This window comes from Bombus affinis, chromosome 3 (genome assembly GCF_024516045.1).
Source record: "Bombus affinis isolate iyBomAffi1 chromosome 3, iyBomAffi1.2, whole genome shotgun sequence".
Lineage (NCBI taxonomy): Eukaryota > Metazoa > Arthropoda > Insecta > Hymenoptera > Apidae > Bombus > Bombus affinis.
In genome coordinates, this window is record NC_066346.1 from 11,869,915 (window position 1) to 11,886,813 (window position 16,899).

Below are 16,899 nucleotides of genomic sequence, written 5' to 3' on the forward strand. Positions count from 1 at the left end.
GTTCGAGTAGGGAGGTCTCTCTGACGGAGATTATCGGGGTGCCGAGAGGGATGGGAGAACCTTTACTTACGAAGACAAGTGTTTCTTTTACGATTTCGCTGATTCTTGAAAGATCTTAGAGATTAAGATCGTTAGATCGCGGATACTTTGTGATTAATTAGAATAATGGAGAGTATCTTTGATTGGACACTAAGGAAATTGGATTGTTGGAAGTTATATATTTTTATTATCTTATGGACAATGATCATCAATCATTTACGATGTAGGGCTCAATTATTGAGGCATCTACTTGCTACATTTATTGGTAGATTCTTTAAGGAATTTTCTCTTATTTAATATCCTACATTAGAGTGCGTATGAAAGAACAGATTTTCAATAAAATTGGCAAGATGGCGAAGAGGTTGAGCGAACTTTGCTCTCCAAGAGAAGGTTGAGTTGATATATATAGACCTGACAAATAGGCACGAAACGAATTATTAATATTTTTGGTCGCGTGAGCTAAAGATACTTCCTATCTTGAATAACTAACCATCCTAAATTTACTGTGTCGATAGCTACCTTGGAAGGCCGTAAATATTTTAGTTCGTCCGAGTCAGTTTGAACGATTTCTACGAATGCAGAGTATATTAATTCTTATTTCGTTGGGTATGGGATACATAAAAACTTTGATTGTATAAATCATTCAATTATAGTTATGAGAGTATCAAATATTTCTGAGAATGTCTTAATAAAAATACCGTAATTCTAGCAGAGCTTTCGAAGTTTTGAATAAAATATTTGAAATTGTGCAACACACGTTGCAGAATTAAATTATCGGAAATTTTGGTGTGTCAATTATAACTTTCATATCAAAATTTGAAACTTTGGTTCACTAACTGCGTATAATGTAATGCTTGCCGTTAAAATTTTAAATGTTTACGTCTCGACGAAAGCGAATGAATATATAATTCACTATATTTTCGAGTTTATTCTTACGTGATAATGAAGAATCTCTTTAAACATAGAAATTAGTTACGAGGGCAGCCGAGTGTATCGCGAAATTTAAAAAGGGGCTCTTTTATTACAGCCAGATGCAAGGAATTATTAAAACTCTTCTCTGAAATAATAAATTATCTTTGAGAGATAGATAACGAGAAAGCAGCTAATAATGTAATAGAAATAATCGTAAAATAATCGCCTAAAACGTTATTTTGTATCAATTAAAAATAGAATCAAATGGCAATTGAAGAAGTTACGAGAAACTCAGTCATCCTTTTCATGCAAATCTTAATAGGTACAACAGTCCATCAAAAATATATCTGTACTGATACGCTCCCATTAAATTAACCTACGATATAAGAAAATATATTTCAATGTTATTAGAATAAAACTGAAAAAAGATGGGATGAAATTGAACTCGATTCTACGAATTTTTTCATACTCAATTTCCTTTACATACGTACGTGTAAAACGTTGTTTTCCTGTCGTAAAAATTTACAATATTCCTGAGATTAATCATAAAATTAACGAAAGACGATTCGAACATTGGAACGATGGTTCAGCAAAAAATGACTGAACGTGTTACAGTTCGATCAACAAAGAGCCACAGTGGCTGGCGTTCGGATTAAAACAATCGATTAACCTCACTGAAAGACTTCTTTGTCGCTGTCACTCTTCCGGGTAAGGTCAACGTTCAGTGTTCGTCGAGTTTGTTGCTTGCTTTCCGAAATGGAATGCTTGCTTGAAATGGAATGCTCTCCTCTGTAAGAAGTTCCAGCTCGACCGGTTTTCCCCGCTGGACGATTCTGTCGTGAACGCTTCGACTTCCACGAATCGTCATCGTGACGACTTTCGATTCTCTCGTTACAAAGAATCACAATGATTCTATCTTCTCGTGAGAATCGCGTGACAAACCACAGCGAACGATACATCGAGCAGAAAATACGTCTCAAAAGAGGGAAATTCTATTCTTAATTAGAAGAGCAAAAGCGAAGCATCCTGTCGTATAAATTTGTTAAAAGAAACTACTTGTTATCTTGGTAGCGTGTTTTTAAGAAATTAATTGGATTTTACATTGAATCTTTGAGATTTTTACGCTTTCAGGGTAATTCACCTCCGTTGTTTCTTTCCTTTCCGCATTCTTCTTCCGATATTTTCTCGGCAATTAATTGAAGGAGCGCAGATTTAATTAATAAATAGCAATAGTTCAATAAATTCATCAAAAATTACGAGATAATATATAGGATAAAACGACGAGATAAAATAATACCGATAATCGTTCGAGGTAATTTGGGTTTTAAGCAAATCTCATGAAACTTATAATTATATTAATTCATATTGTATTGTAATTAAATATGAACAGAAAATAGAATAAGCTCTTCGACTCTTATCTTTTCACATGTATGCAATAAAAAAAGGCAAAGGAAGAACGAATTAATTTAATAATATCAATGAATATAGGAAATTTTTAACTTCGTAGTACGTATACATATTTCTTATATCCACTTCCGTTACTTCAAACAAATTCTACTCGAGCTACGAATAAACATAAATCATTTTTGTAATTTCAACAGCCATGGATGGGAAACAAACAAACGATGGAGACCAGGGGAAATTTTAACGATAAAGACATAACGTATGGATACAAGGCGTTTACCTGTGATAAGGTTCCAATAAACTGGTCTTTTAATGCGGTTTTTACGAGCGAGAAAATTGTCGCATAAAATTCGTCGGCTTATCTAGCAGATTGATGTTTTACGACAAACGTGTACCTATATTGTCGTTTTTATGCGAAAATTATTCCTTTAACGGATAACGATGAGAAAACGCGCCATTTTTACAGTATGGTGGTCTGAAAAATTTTCAGTGTACCTCTGATTCCATCACACAAATCCCTTAATTTCTCTTCTGTTACAATATAATGATACAGCGCGACGATAGGCGTGATATATCTTTAAGCATATATCTTTAATTAACGAAAACTATCCCCGTATTACACGTTACGATAAATTTCTGGTACTAGCTGAGATCTAGATTTGCTCTGAGACGCTCGAAATTCGTGCTTAACGCGTTAGAATTAAGCACGGCTTAAGACATTGTTGGAATTTCCAAGAAGCACTTGACAGACAGATGAAATTTCGTAAAAGTATTCAGTACCTGGAGGAATGAACTTTTCGCTGGTTCTCGTAAAAATCTATATTTGACGTGAATGTATTCTACTCTGAGGCTTCAAATTAGTCATAAAAGTATCCACCTATGATATTTTTTAGTGTTATTCCACGCTATAGTTTTTAGATTTTCTACGGAGGATTACAAAACGATAAAAAAGAGAACCTTTAAAAGAGATTTTTTCCACAAAATTTTATTATTCTATACCACAGTGATAGTCCAGTGAGAATAAAGCAGAATTGTACAACGAGAAATAAAAATTAAAAAATTATACTTTTGCAGCCAACTATATGTATCTTTTTTCGCCCTATTCTGCGTGAAATTTATATTCTTTGCCACTAAAAGAATCTACAAAAAATCTAATTATTCGAGATTCACGTCGTTTAACGCTCCAACTCTTTATTCACAGCATAATGTAACTAAGTTAACCACGTTAACGAATAAGTAAATGAAACTCTGAGAAATTATGTTGGTACAAAATAATTTGATCGAAGACGTGAAAATAATTCGCAGCTTCGATTCCGGAGGGACGCGTCGCGTCTGCCGCGTTCGATTTCTAGAGTAGAACGAACGTTCTACTCCACAGTGTTGGAGCGCAACAGTGTTGGGCGCTTTGACAGCTACGCGACAATTCTCTATCGACGATTCTTTCCGCGTCTTATTCGTTCCAAGGGGGTTGAGATATTCTCGCTGAAATTGCACCGCTTTCCGGAATGCACTCTGCTCGCGTGGCCGATGACAGTTGTTTCACGGAAATGCACTCGCACGTCCCAACCCGTGACAGAGAAAACGTGCGAGCGCCGCTAAAACGAAACTGAACCGGGTCGACGTTGAAAATTGTATTCGTCGTTTACGTTCTCACTCCGTTCGACGTTGCTTCAAAGATCATTTTCCAGCCTTTCTATTTTTCTCTGTTCGTAGGTTGCTTTTCATAATTTTGAGAAAGTAGTGATTCAAATTGTAAGGTCGATATTTCGAAAGTTCCATAGATTCTGAATCAATCTTTTGTTTGTGTTTGTTGATTTATTTCTTCGCATGTTACTAGATTTATTGAGAAAATTAATTACGGAGCAATTAAATCAAAGATAAGAATTTGAATGGTTTGGTTTGAGATATCGTATGCTGTGTATTACTTGTTGCATATTATTAATTACAATGGATACAAAAAATTCGTATTCGTTCCATGATGAAGGGATGTTATTATAACTTTATCGGGAAATGGAGAATCTATTTCATATTGTACATTGCATTGTAGTGAACATCGGAAATTAAAGAGCTTCGGCACTTTGTACGATATAACAAAGTTTATACACATGTCACTTATCATATAATCATTAGTAAAATTGGAATATTAAACAGATAATTAAATTATTTCCGAAATATTCCTCAATTTACACTAGCATTCTGTAATACGATTTTTCGAGCGATGAAATAAAATTTTACCGATTTGACCGACGTATGAACTAACAAAATTAGCCTATTTTTCATGGATCGAAATGAGTATCTAATAACTAATTATTAATACAGACTATTTCCGATAGTGTCGCCACAAATTGAATATCCCTTCAAAGAATAACGAAACCAGACCACAAAACACAAATTATTCATAGAGTGTACTTCATAAATCTCGATAATTTTAATGAAGCAACAATTTCCAGGATTTCTCACAAGTGAATTTTCGTAATCGCGAAATCCTTAATTCGGGGCCACTTTATCCGTAACGATGTTCTCCCTCGGCCGTATTTTTCGCATTCAGATAGCGATACAAAACCAAAAGCCGGTGGAGAAAACGGGCGGATTCGAGTGATGAACGAATTCGTGCTTCGCAGCTGCAGCTGCGGCGGACGTAAGCGTGATTTATCTCGTTTTGCATAGCAATTTCGGCTGCCTCCGCTCGCTGGCCGTTGGGACTTCCGGTTTTCGTTCGGATAAATTACCTCTGCGTTTGGAGCGAGCGAGCATCGATCCGAAATCGATTTTACCTCGTCATACGACGATGCAAATCGAGTTTATGTATTTCCTTTTTTTTTTTTTTTTTTTTTTTTATTTTTTGGAGTCACGACGGGTAGGGAGATTAATTTTTACCCATAAACAGCTAGTGCTTCTCATGGATGTTCATTTCATGGCTAATGAGTTTCGATTCATTTGTTTGAATATTATGATCAGTTTTATCGAAGACGAGTTTATTCAAAAAGAAGAAGATAATTATTTTGTCTATAAGATGGAAAAATATTCGAATTGGAGCTAGAAATAGATAAGTCGGAAAGCATTATATCAATTAACACGTTTGTGTCTGATGCTCGTATATGATAAAACATTAATTGAGGATTGAAGATATACTTAGATACTCGAAATTTTATTCTTAATTTAATAATAAATTTAGACGAAATATTACACACAATCTCCCGTTTGATTGAATTTCTTCCTAACTCATCGACGGTGTTTCCATACCATGCACCTATTAAATCAACTTTCTAAATTTACCAACCCATCTAACAAGAAGTATAGTGTAAAACTCCATCCATTCGAGAATTTCATTTCCCTAAATTCTCCAAATCATGATTATCATATGTATACTCAAAACCTTCAAACAAGAAACATACCTGACCAAACATTCTAATCCCTCAGCAAATGTACCTGAACAAGCCTAACCCAACTCAACCTTCCCTAACATCGAAGACAGAGACAAAAGCAATTGCTTTGGCACGAAGCGAGGCAAACAAGACACGTGAAGTAATCGCGGAGGAGTCGTGCAAACAGTTAATAAAACGAGAGAAACAAGCGGAACGAATTAAGCGAAGCGAATAAGAAATACGCGTATTGGTCGAAGCTGTTCTATCGTTGGTCGTTCGGCTGGAACAGTGGTTCTTAAGCGGCGTTCCTCGGAACACTGTTATTCAAATTTTATAAACAAATTATTTTAGTTACAATTTTTACTATGATATCCTTCTCTAACTAAAATTTTCTTCCTTATTGCTACACTCGATCTTACAGCTAAATATTGAACTTGGTTCACGATAATTAAAGCTACCTCATTCGCGTATTCTCTCGCATCCTTACTCTTTTATCGCTATACTATCTGTAATCTATGAATCTGGATAATACATTTATATAATATTTTATATCTGTGAAATTTGTATAATATTCTTTTTAGCGGTCTTGTTGCCTTAGTGATTTTGTCGGCATCGTGCGCCAATTATTGAACCGCTCGAAATTAGGCCGTAACACGCAAGATTTCCTTGTAATCTCAATAATATTCCGTGGCTTGGAAAAGATTAAGAATCACTGGGCTAGAAAGATGGACAACGAGAGCCGACGAAGGAGGGAGAAAAATAAGCGATTGTTTCAGGCGACCCTTTGTCGTTACGTCGTGGCGTGGTGACCTCCGCAAACCGGCGCCCCCGGGACAAGTTTCGTTTACGCTCACCCTTACATTCTCTAATGAGGAAGCTATAATATTACGCGACGTAAGTAATGGACGGGCACGATGAACCCCGTTACGACAACGTTTCGCCCTGGGCGATGGTTAACGGCTAACGATCCGCCTCCTTCTTTTCCTCCATCTTCACCTTCTCGCCCCGTATTCCCTTGTGTCTTTGAACCTGAACACTGCTCGAGTATTTCGATCTCTTCTTTTCCTCCTTCTTTTTTTCTTGCACGTCCTCTTGTACGTTTTTTCACTTCGTTTAATTTGCACAGAGAGAGTGAGTGTTGGGTGATGTAATATTTATGGAAGTTGTTAGTTGACTTCATTTCAAGATGTTGTACCGGAGTTTAATTAAGGTTGAACGAGGTGTTAAAATTTGGAGATTACTTCCGAGTACATTGATCTATAGTTGTTAACTTAGGGGGTAGGAAACGAGTCTATAGTGAAATATTTTTTAGAATTTTTTTTTCGTTTTAATTGTATTTGAGTGTTACAACGCGTTGATTTACTCGGAAGAATAAAATTGCTTCTTTTCTTTAATTATATTCGATGTTGAATGTTTTGTTTAACTTTTAATTAACAAATACGGATGAAACAATCGATCCAATTGTATTTGAAATCTTTAGAATTTCTACTTAGAATATAATTGGACGAATTGATCGATCACTCTTTCAGCATCAGCCTCGTGAAGCATTCCAAGGATCAACGTATTCTCTTAGACGTTCGTCTTCCGTTTATCCTAGCAATCTCTGTCATGAGATTCCCTTCGATTCATCAGGTTCTATCGACAGGTAAATAGGAAGTGCTGATTGCATCGAGGCACGAGATCACGATCGGACAGCAAGGTGGACCGATCGACCTCTATTCCTGGATTAGATCGTTTGATCGCTAATCATTTCGGCCGTTTAGATCGTCCACCAGATGCGACACAGATTAGACACGATCAGTTGACGCGTTGTCACTCGTTATAGGACGTTTGCATGTTTGTCGAAGATACCTTCGTTCGAGCTGACGAAGTAAACCTTGATGTTTGCTCGATCCTCTATGTATATGTAGATTGATTTATGTTGATGTAGCACTTGGCTTTCTGAAACTGAGAGTGGAATATTGGATTTTCACTTTTCAACCGATCATTTTATAGTACAATTGATTAATCGAGTAACATCGATCTTATTGAATACGCGATGAAATACAAGAATAAAGACAGAAATGTGTATATACGAAATATAAAAAAAAACACATATCGTATCATGACGAAAAATATCTCGAGTAATTATTATAAATTTTTGTAATTTTATTCGTACACTCAGACATCGGGTCGTACGATATCGTGAATGTACGATTAAATAAATTATAAAAATCCATAATGGCATGTAAAATAATGTAATGATTGTTAAGACGAAGAATCAAATTTAGAGCACGACCATGTTTATTACATTATATTATATCTTCTTCATGTGATTTTTGCATTCGACAAATTCCAAATTTAACTCTTCTGCATGAACCAATAATTTTCTTCCAACGTCACCCTCGTTACCGGATTCCTTCAAACACCCCACAACAATGTTGTCGCAACTTCACATCTCGCCATCGCTCTTTCGCGCCACCACTCCGTTCGGCCGAAGACCAAAACGTCTCGAGGTTCTGCGATGCTTGCGAGGGCGCGTTTCAAAGCATTACATTCACCGAGACGACCCCGACCATTTATTAACCAGCCAGCAAAAGTATGGGTGTCTTTGACGCGTCTAGCAACTCCGTATTGCTTCCTCTGCACCCTCCAGTTGCCTCCTTCAAACTCGACGAACACCGTTTCGCTTCTCGCACTTCCCTCCTTCTTTATTCCGCGTAAATACACAGACTCGCTAAATTACTCGAACGCTTGTAGACACATTTTTCGACTATATCACGTGTCTCGTACATTTTGAAACATCTCGAAACTTCATTAGCACCGTTATGAAACTTGACTATCGCGAGTATATTGGCAAAGTTCGAAACAAATTTGAAAATGTACATACAAGTTACAAGATACATAGTACATGCATATGCTTCACACAGCATTTAAGTATTTAACACTGGAACTAGCACACCAGTCAAATTGACTAGTTTTACAATTTTATTTTAAAATTCCTACTTCATGTTATATTTTTTTTCTGCAATGATGCAATGACTTTTGCAACGATGACTAAAAGAATAACATAATGAATTTTATTTTGTCTTTTATGTATTCAAACTCAAAATAATTTTGTATTAGGGCTACTTATACCAATACCAGTCAAAATGACTGATACTTGTCAAAATATAAAAGGATCCTGCAATCTATTTATCAAACCCTAATTAACCAGTTTCCTCGTTTTGTACAACTTTCCACACGTTTTGAAAATTTTTACTGTGTATTATTCAATATGATGATATCAGTTATCAGGATAATTCCAGATCGATCGCTAGATTGCTAGAAGCTAACACTAGAAATATCACACCAGTCAAAATGGCTGGCTCTACAATTTGATAAATGTGTCAATCCTCATTTAGGGACCCCAGATGAATTAATAATACCAAAAATCTACTACATAATATAGAGTTCCTCCTGTAAGAAAGTAATAAATCAATAAATATAAAAATATTCTATTATTACGTATTTTTTAAAGACCAGTCATTTTGTCTGGTTTTGATAGAAATAGCTTCGTGTTAATTATCAGTAGTTTTAGTGTTAAAGAGCCGATTATTCGTTATATCAGCAAACCTCGATATTCAGCGAGACCGTAATTAACGTTAATTACTAATTACAAAAAATATCCTGTAAAATCGACCGATACAATCGTGTTTCGTCACGATGTCGATACAATTGCAGAACATTTTGTGAAAGGCACGATGATAAGTTCAAAAAACTTTCTCATACTAACAATTATCCAAGGTGTAAGTATCCGAGTACATTCGTGATTCAGTGTACGCGTTGCGCACGGTTTACGAGCGATCCGCGCGCGTAAACTCTTTACCCTCGTCGACGTTGGCGAAGAAGCCTAACGATATTCCGTGGTAATGAATGATACACGAGATAATGGTCGATGTTATCGCTGGTTGACGCCTCGCCGCGTGACCGATGCTTCGCGCTGATCCGCTATTCGCTAGAAATATTCAGCCGGTTTCTCCGTTGTCGTTGTTGCCGTAAATCCGTCTGCGGGAAACAGGAGCCCCCTCTGTCCGCCGCCGACATTGTAATCGGAGGAGTGGACGTGCACACGCCGCGTGAATAAGCCCTGCAAGCGTACCCGCCGCGTCATTTTTCGTCACGAGCTTTCACACGGTCGAGCTTCAACGGGCGGCACCGGTGATTGATCACCACGGCCCAGACCCTTTCGTACGAACCCTGTGTGTGTACTGTCGCCCTGGATTCCGGGCCGCACTTCCGTCATGCCTAGTCGCGTAGGTAACACGAGGACATTCAATGCCACGAAGTCGGTTGTCGACAGTCGTCGAGGTTTCGCTCGGTTTCACTTCGTGTGACCCGGTTTGCTGGCTTTTGTATTGGAATTTTCTGTTCTTTTTTTGGTTTGCTTTATGATGTGGTGCAGAGATTAGGAGAAGGTTTGAGTAGCAGGTTTGGCGACACTCTCGGGTATCGGTGATGTATGTACTGCTACTTTGATTCAAGTTAAGGGAGAGATGGAAGACTGCGAAGATTTGTTGACGTTTGGTGACGTTTCTGTTTTATTTCATATCGTTACACGAAATTGATCAGTTTGCTTTCTGAGAGCCTCAATTTTGTACGTATCTATTAAAATGTTGGAGTATTTCTAGTAGATTAGAACTATATATTCGCAAGTATATCATCAAAAGTACGAAGGTAGTCAGAATCATATTATTTTATTTTATCCGAACTATTCAAAAATTGCAGCCTATGGGAAATTTTAAAAAGTGTTCGTCATAGTGTAATTTCTCTAAATCCTCTATAATACGCATCATCACGAATAATAGACAGTTCGAAGAATAATAGACATCCTTATCCGATAAATGAAATAATCGATCATCAAACCAAATCGAGTTACATGAAAACTTTCCGTTTGATAGAAACTCACAATCGGGAGAGAACAAGCAGAAACAATTACCCCCGTTAAATCGGTATCGGTACCTTTTTCTCGTAGAAACGATCCAGCTCTCGCGATAAATAAAACGAGCGTTACAAAAGCATTCTTCTCCCTTTTGTAACGAAGGCCGGAGTACTTGAAACGAATTTTCGCGAAATTCCACCGGTTCTCCGATGCAACAGAAGTTTGAAACGGCGCGCGTTTCGCACTGATTTATTTTCTGCTTGCAAAAGTGCGAATTCCTCGGGTTCCCTTCGTAACTGGTAAACGAGTAGCTCGCGACGAGTGATAGGCGAGTTTATCTCGGGCGTTGCGTCGCCGACACCAGAATACCTTGCATGACTGATGGTGCACGTGATCCTGAAGAGAAATATAGATCCTCGTACTACGTTCTTCCTGTAAATTCTCCCGTTTCTATAGAGAACAAATGCGTCGGAAGAGAAGAAAAGGCGGATCGTCGCGTTCCGGCTTTTCTTTGGGGAAATTTGTGCAATGGGCGCAGCTATATATGCTTTTTTCTCTTTTCTTTTTATTTTTTTCTTTTTTTTGCTTTCTACAGATGACTGTGCAATTTTCGCAACACTAATTTTTAGATCGTAAGTTTGTTAGAAGCGATAATTACGTGACGAGTTGAAAATCATACGAGAACCGAATAATATTGTTGTAAATTATTTTGGAAAAAACGTTCCTATTCACAAGTACAAATTCTTTTTTCGCATACAGGTAACTCTAGATTTATTATAATACCATTGTTTTCTGTATTATCGTAGTAATACATCGAATTGTATTTAATTCTGTAGAGTCGTAATAATTTATTTATTACCATGTACTTTTTCCTTGTAGATGCACTCTACTGTATTCTGATCCGACGTGCTACTTGATGTACTAAAAAATAGAATAATTCTTCGCTTTATATATTGTAATGTAGTCTTGAATATTTCGGAACTTAGAAAGGAGGGTAATATCTTGCAAAGAACTTTTTATCGATGGCCTGGAGATACACCTGCAGGTAGAAACGAGTCCTTATCTTTCGCGTAAACGGCTATCCGTATCCATAGAATAAATAGCTCGCTTCTCTCCCGAAACTCCCATTAAGAAAGCTAATATTTTTCCGCGTGATCCTCCCTGTCGCTCCGTTTTATGGTGTCCTGTACTCCGGAGGCTTTTCTGCAAAACAAATGGGGCTGTTCATTGAACTACTATTTCAGTCCATCGACCGATAATGATCACCTTCGTTGTCGATTTAATTCACGATCATGTGCCACAAAAACTCTTCCGGAATATAGTGCAATCAAACGATATAATACAAAATAAGCAAAAGATTAAATTTTCATTTAGACCACTTTCGTAATTACCATTCAGCAGCAGTATCAAAGATTGAATTTTACTTCCACTTTTTCAAATCTGTTCCTTCTACCAAATCTATTTTCCACGACAAACGGCCACTGTCAGTCCACAGAACGTCGCAAAAATCAGTACCTTCAACGATGACAAACCCACTGCCACGAGTTCCATGGTCGATCAACCGCTTCCGGGTGCGCGACACGTCGAGCGAAAAACCGATTCCACTCCCATATCGGCGTCTATCGAGTGAATTTTACGAATCAGCGGGCAACCGTGGCGGGCAAAAAGCCTGTTGGAGCGTTATCGAGGCCGGCGTAACAGAGGCCCGATCAATCTTCTCCCGCCTCCTTCGACTTCCACCGACATCCTCCGCATCGGGGGCCGAAACAATGCGCTGCATCCCGCATAAACTTCCACGCATGCCTTTCAGCCGCTAGAAACTGGTAGCCACTCGTAACTCCTCGCCGAAGCGGCGCATATAGATACGCAGAGACGTCGAGCAAGCCTCCAGGTGAGATAGAGGGCCCGTAGTCCGAGCGTATCGTTCGATATATCGCGGGAAGTGCCGGCTGCCAGCTCGTCGACAGCCACCAGCCTGCTTCTCGAGTGCCCGTGCGTGCCATACGTACACTCACGTTCAGAAGTATATTAGAAAATCTATTTCTGGTTTCGTACAAAATGCGACAATTGGCTTGGACGATCAAGGAGAATAACAGTTAGAATAAAAATTTAAAAGGTTACAGCATAAAAATTAGTATCGTAGTTTGAGTAATTTTGGTAACACATAACTACGGTAATAATTACAGCGTTTTGGTTATAGGTAATCGTTATCGATGCTTTTGGTTATCGATAAGCATTATTAAAAGCGACGGAATTTTTGTTTGAATTAATTAACCACGATTTTGCGTTCACGCGAAATAACGGCGCACGAATTTGCGAGAATTATGTCTAATTATTATGTTTTAAAAGAATTGTGTATTAAAAATCATGTGTTGCTTCGCGCTGTAAATAAAGTCGAAATTTGGAATTAATTCGGAGCAGTTGAAGTAGAAAAGCGAATAACACGATCGTCGAACAACATGGTTGGTATAAATGAGAAGAAATGTTATTATAGAAATGATTTTTATTATAAAGTTATGCCTATCTATCTTTACGTAAATTTCAAACCAGTTGATAATCCTTACGTCATTCTAATCATTGTTGAGGGTAATTTCGCTTTCTCTAAGTGTCCTAATACTTGAACGGGGGTGTACGAGTGTCACTCTCGATTGCGAGCACGTGTATATACGCGAGCATGTTGACTTGGAAAGGGTGCCTGCATTTAAACGCCCACGTCTTCCAGCCAATCTCTCGACACACGGACATCAATGACTTTAAACTGCCTTTCCGTTTGCTGGTTGATTTAATCTTGATTTTCTATCGTGAAATCTTTATCTTCTTTGTACGATAAAAAACAATTGCATTCTGAACTTACAATTACGTTCAGACGATCCGGTGGCGAATAACGTGCAGTCAATTTTATGCGAGCGATTCGATGCGATTTGGTAAAGATCGAGTACTCTTACATTAAACTAAGATTAAAATCAAACACCAAGATTAAACTACTTAAACCGGCTATTACGAGTTTCGTATTACTCAAAGCGAAATAAAACGGATAGATTAAACTTTATAGGATGCAATTTGTTCTTGACAAAGTAAAAACGAATGGAAATAAAAGAAGTTCCATAAACGTCCAAGCCGGTAGCTTTCAGAAGTAGCGATTAGTAATTGCAGACGCGGATGAAACCGGCTAGTTTATTTATACGCCGCGAGAGTTCCAACGAAAATTCCCGCGGGAAACTGGCTGAAGTTCCGCTAAAAATTCAAGCCGACCGTTCAGCCTTATCCCTCGCTGTTCAACAAGTTCCATAAGTACCGTACAACTTCCGACAACTTTATACGGTTGTAATTTATACGCTCGATAATTCCTCGCGCCAAAACAAGAGAAGTTATATAGCAGTCTGTCAGTGTTTAGAGCAGGCACTGTCTGGTACCTTGATGCGTTCATACGCAACAGAGAGATTAGAGTTACAAGTAGCTTTCAGTACCTTCGTTCTTGTCAGGATGCATCTAATCTATTTGTATGACAGGATTACAGCGCCACACAGGTGCGGCGAGCTTAAACGCATCACGTAATTAAAATGTATAATTATAATTGCGCGGAGAAATTGCCTTTCGCTTTTTTCCCTTTTTCAACCGTGATCGGTCCTTACGGCAATATTTACGCACGGTGATCCGTTATGGACATTTCTCTTCTTCATCTTCCCTTGCCTTTTAGCGTTACTAATCTTCAACAACGTTTCCTTGAAACACGTGTTTAACGCGAGATCAAGGAAACGGATTTTTTTAATAATTTCGTGATAACAGTTGTTATTGCGAAATACTCGCGAACCGGTACAATATTAAAGAGGAAATAGATTTTTTGGATAATCGCTCGATAGCGGTTACTTTTTTTCGTGCAAGTACGTTTCGTTAGAATTATAGTATAGAACATACGATTTACAGATTTTTATCAGATAATCGGTTGACGATGATCGCATTGTCGTTCTTCGTGAGAGATCTTGCTAATAATTGTTTGATGGTTTTAACATCACTTGTCCTTCGGAAATATTTCCTTACAATTTTAGTAGAGAATTACTGACGCTCTTCGTGATCGTTTCGTTAAGATTGTAGTAAATTTAACACAAGATTATACGAATAAATCTGTCGTATAACTGTTTCATAGTGATATCGTAACTTTTCGTTAACATTTTAATTAGTTTGGTATAGTATAGAGGAAGAGAGAATGGAATAATTGTTCGATGGTCGAGTCGTTCCTTGTTTTCTGTTTTCAAGTTGCTGATTCATTTATAATTACGTGTACTACAGACATGGACTCGAATCATATTTGTTTAAATTCGTTTTAAAGCATTTGATTGATTTATAGCTCTGTGCATCATAGATACGAAACCGAATTCCTTTTTTTTTTTCTTGTTTCTGAATGCCTTCGATCATTTATAATTATACGTGCAACAGATACGAAGATGAATCGTTTCTTTCTCTTTATTTTCGAGTGCTCGATTCATTTATAACGATGTAAATCACAGATACGAAGCCTAACTTTTTTCTTTATTTGTGAGTGCTTGGCTCATTCATAATTATACGTATGTACATTACAGATATCAAGCCAAATCGTTTCTTTCTTTTCTTTATTTTTGTGCACTTGGTTCATTTATTATGCGTCACGTACATGTATAAAACACTGAGGTCATCTGCCATGTTGCCATTTCTGATATTACAGCAAACTTCTACTTATAATTATCATCAATCTTCATTTATCTACGAACCCCTTGAAAACTAACTTGTATCGCAATTATGAAAACCAACAAGGAGTACTCTAACACGGGAAAGGCGGAGACGCTCCTGATATCTTTTCTATCTCTACGAAAAGAATTTTTGAGAAGCGCAATTATAATACGTTTCGCGTTAATACACAAATCGACATGGATTTCCAATATTAGAATTAATTGAAGTATTTAGATAAAATAAATTACGTTTGTAAGATGTTCAATATTTGTAACTTCTCGCATTACCTATTACTCTGAGTTATTATTATTCCCTAGTAACATCAACAATTAGTAATTTAATTATTTGTAAACGAAGTAAGTAAAGTTATTTCTTACTATACCGTTGAAAAATTTGCTTAATAATTCCCAATATGGAAAATGAAATTTATTATTAGAAATTGATTTGAATGTCGTTACAACGTATCCTTATGGAATCAGAATTGCGTCTAATTTCGCGGAAATATAATTTCATGTCGTAAGATAAAGGGTTCATTTTATCCAACCGATAATTCTAATAATAAAAATACTCAAACTATAGAAAATCAATAAGGAAAAATGCATCTTATATTGTAAATCTGTAAAACTTTTTTTAAAATACTGCGAGTTATTTCAATTCTCCACCGACGGTTTTAACAATAAAAGTCTTCAAAATCAATAAAACCACGGGGACAAAAATCTCAAAAAGGCATCGTTGTAAATCCACAAAATTTGTCTGGAAAATCACGGATTAGTCGTTTCGCTTTCTCGCCGATAGTCCAAAAATGTCCAGAAATGTCCAAAGTAAAGAAAATCATCGGAAACAAATTTCCAAAATGTACGATCGTAAGTCTATAAAAATCACACAAAAACCACAAATTGGTGATAACGACGCCTTCGATAGTTCCACCATAACTGTTAAGTAACTGGACGCGGTTGAACGACACAAGTTGCCGTCAACGCGGCTTCCTCCTTCGGTGAATAGTGAACTTCGGATGTAATCTGAAATCGCTTCGATTACCATCCTGGCGCATACCTCTCGAATTAACTGTGTAAATCAGTTTGAAATACGTTTATTCTTGGCGAGCTTCGACGAGCTCCTTCGAGCTACTTGGCCGGTTAGTTACGATCCAACGTGTCGGAGTTGCTTCAATGTTGCGGCCATGGCAAAAAGACGAGCGGCCAAGGGTTGAGTAAACGCGCGATACGCGGTATTTTACATCGGCTAGATCAGCAGGTGTTCGGGACGCTAATAACGGGAAGCTATAGCGGAGGGTTCATTCCTGGGAATATACGCGAGATGTATCGTAACGACGTTAATTTGACTATAAGTACTCCGCGCAGTAGAAATTCTTGACACGATGGAGGCTTCATTATCGGAAGCAATAAGAGCTATGTGTGCACTCCGCTATGAGAATCTTGAGATAACAAAGCTTTGTATTATGGAATATGATCATGCAGGGAGAATTTGAACCTCGATGCATCTGTACGATACAGTGGATTTATCGTGTAACAGACGATTAATTGAAACAACTTTTTAGCTATGGTGTTTGCGATT

At 37.4% G+C, this 16,899-nt stretch overlaps 1 protein-coding gene across 1 annotated transcript in view; it reads right to left on the reverse strand.

The window, feature by feature from the left end:
* Positions 1-16,899, reverse strand: part of LOC126914738 (mannosyl-oligosaccharide alpha-1,2-mannosidase IA-like) — a 588,982-nt gene that overhangs the window by 188,926 nt on the left and 383,157 nt on the right. The gene's annotated exons all lie outside the window — the stretch shown is intronic.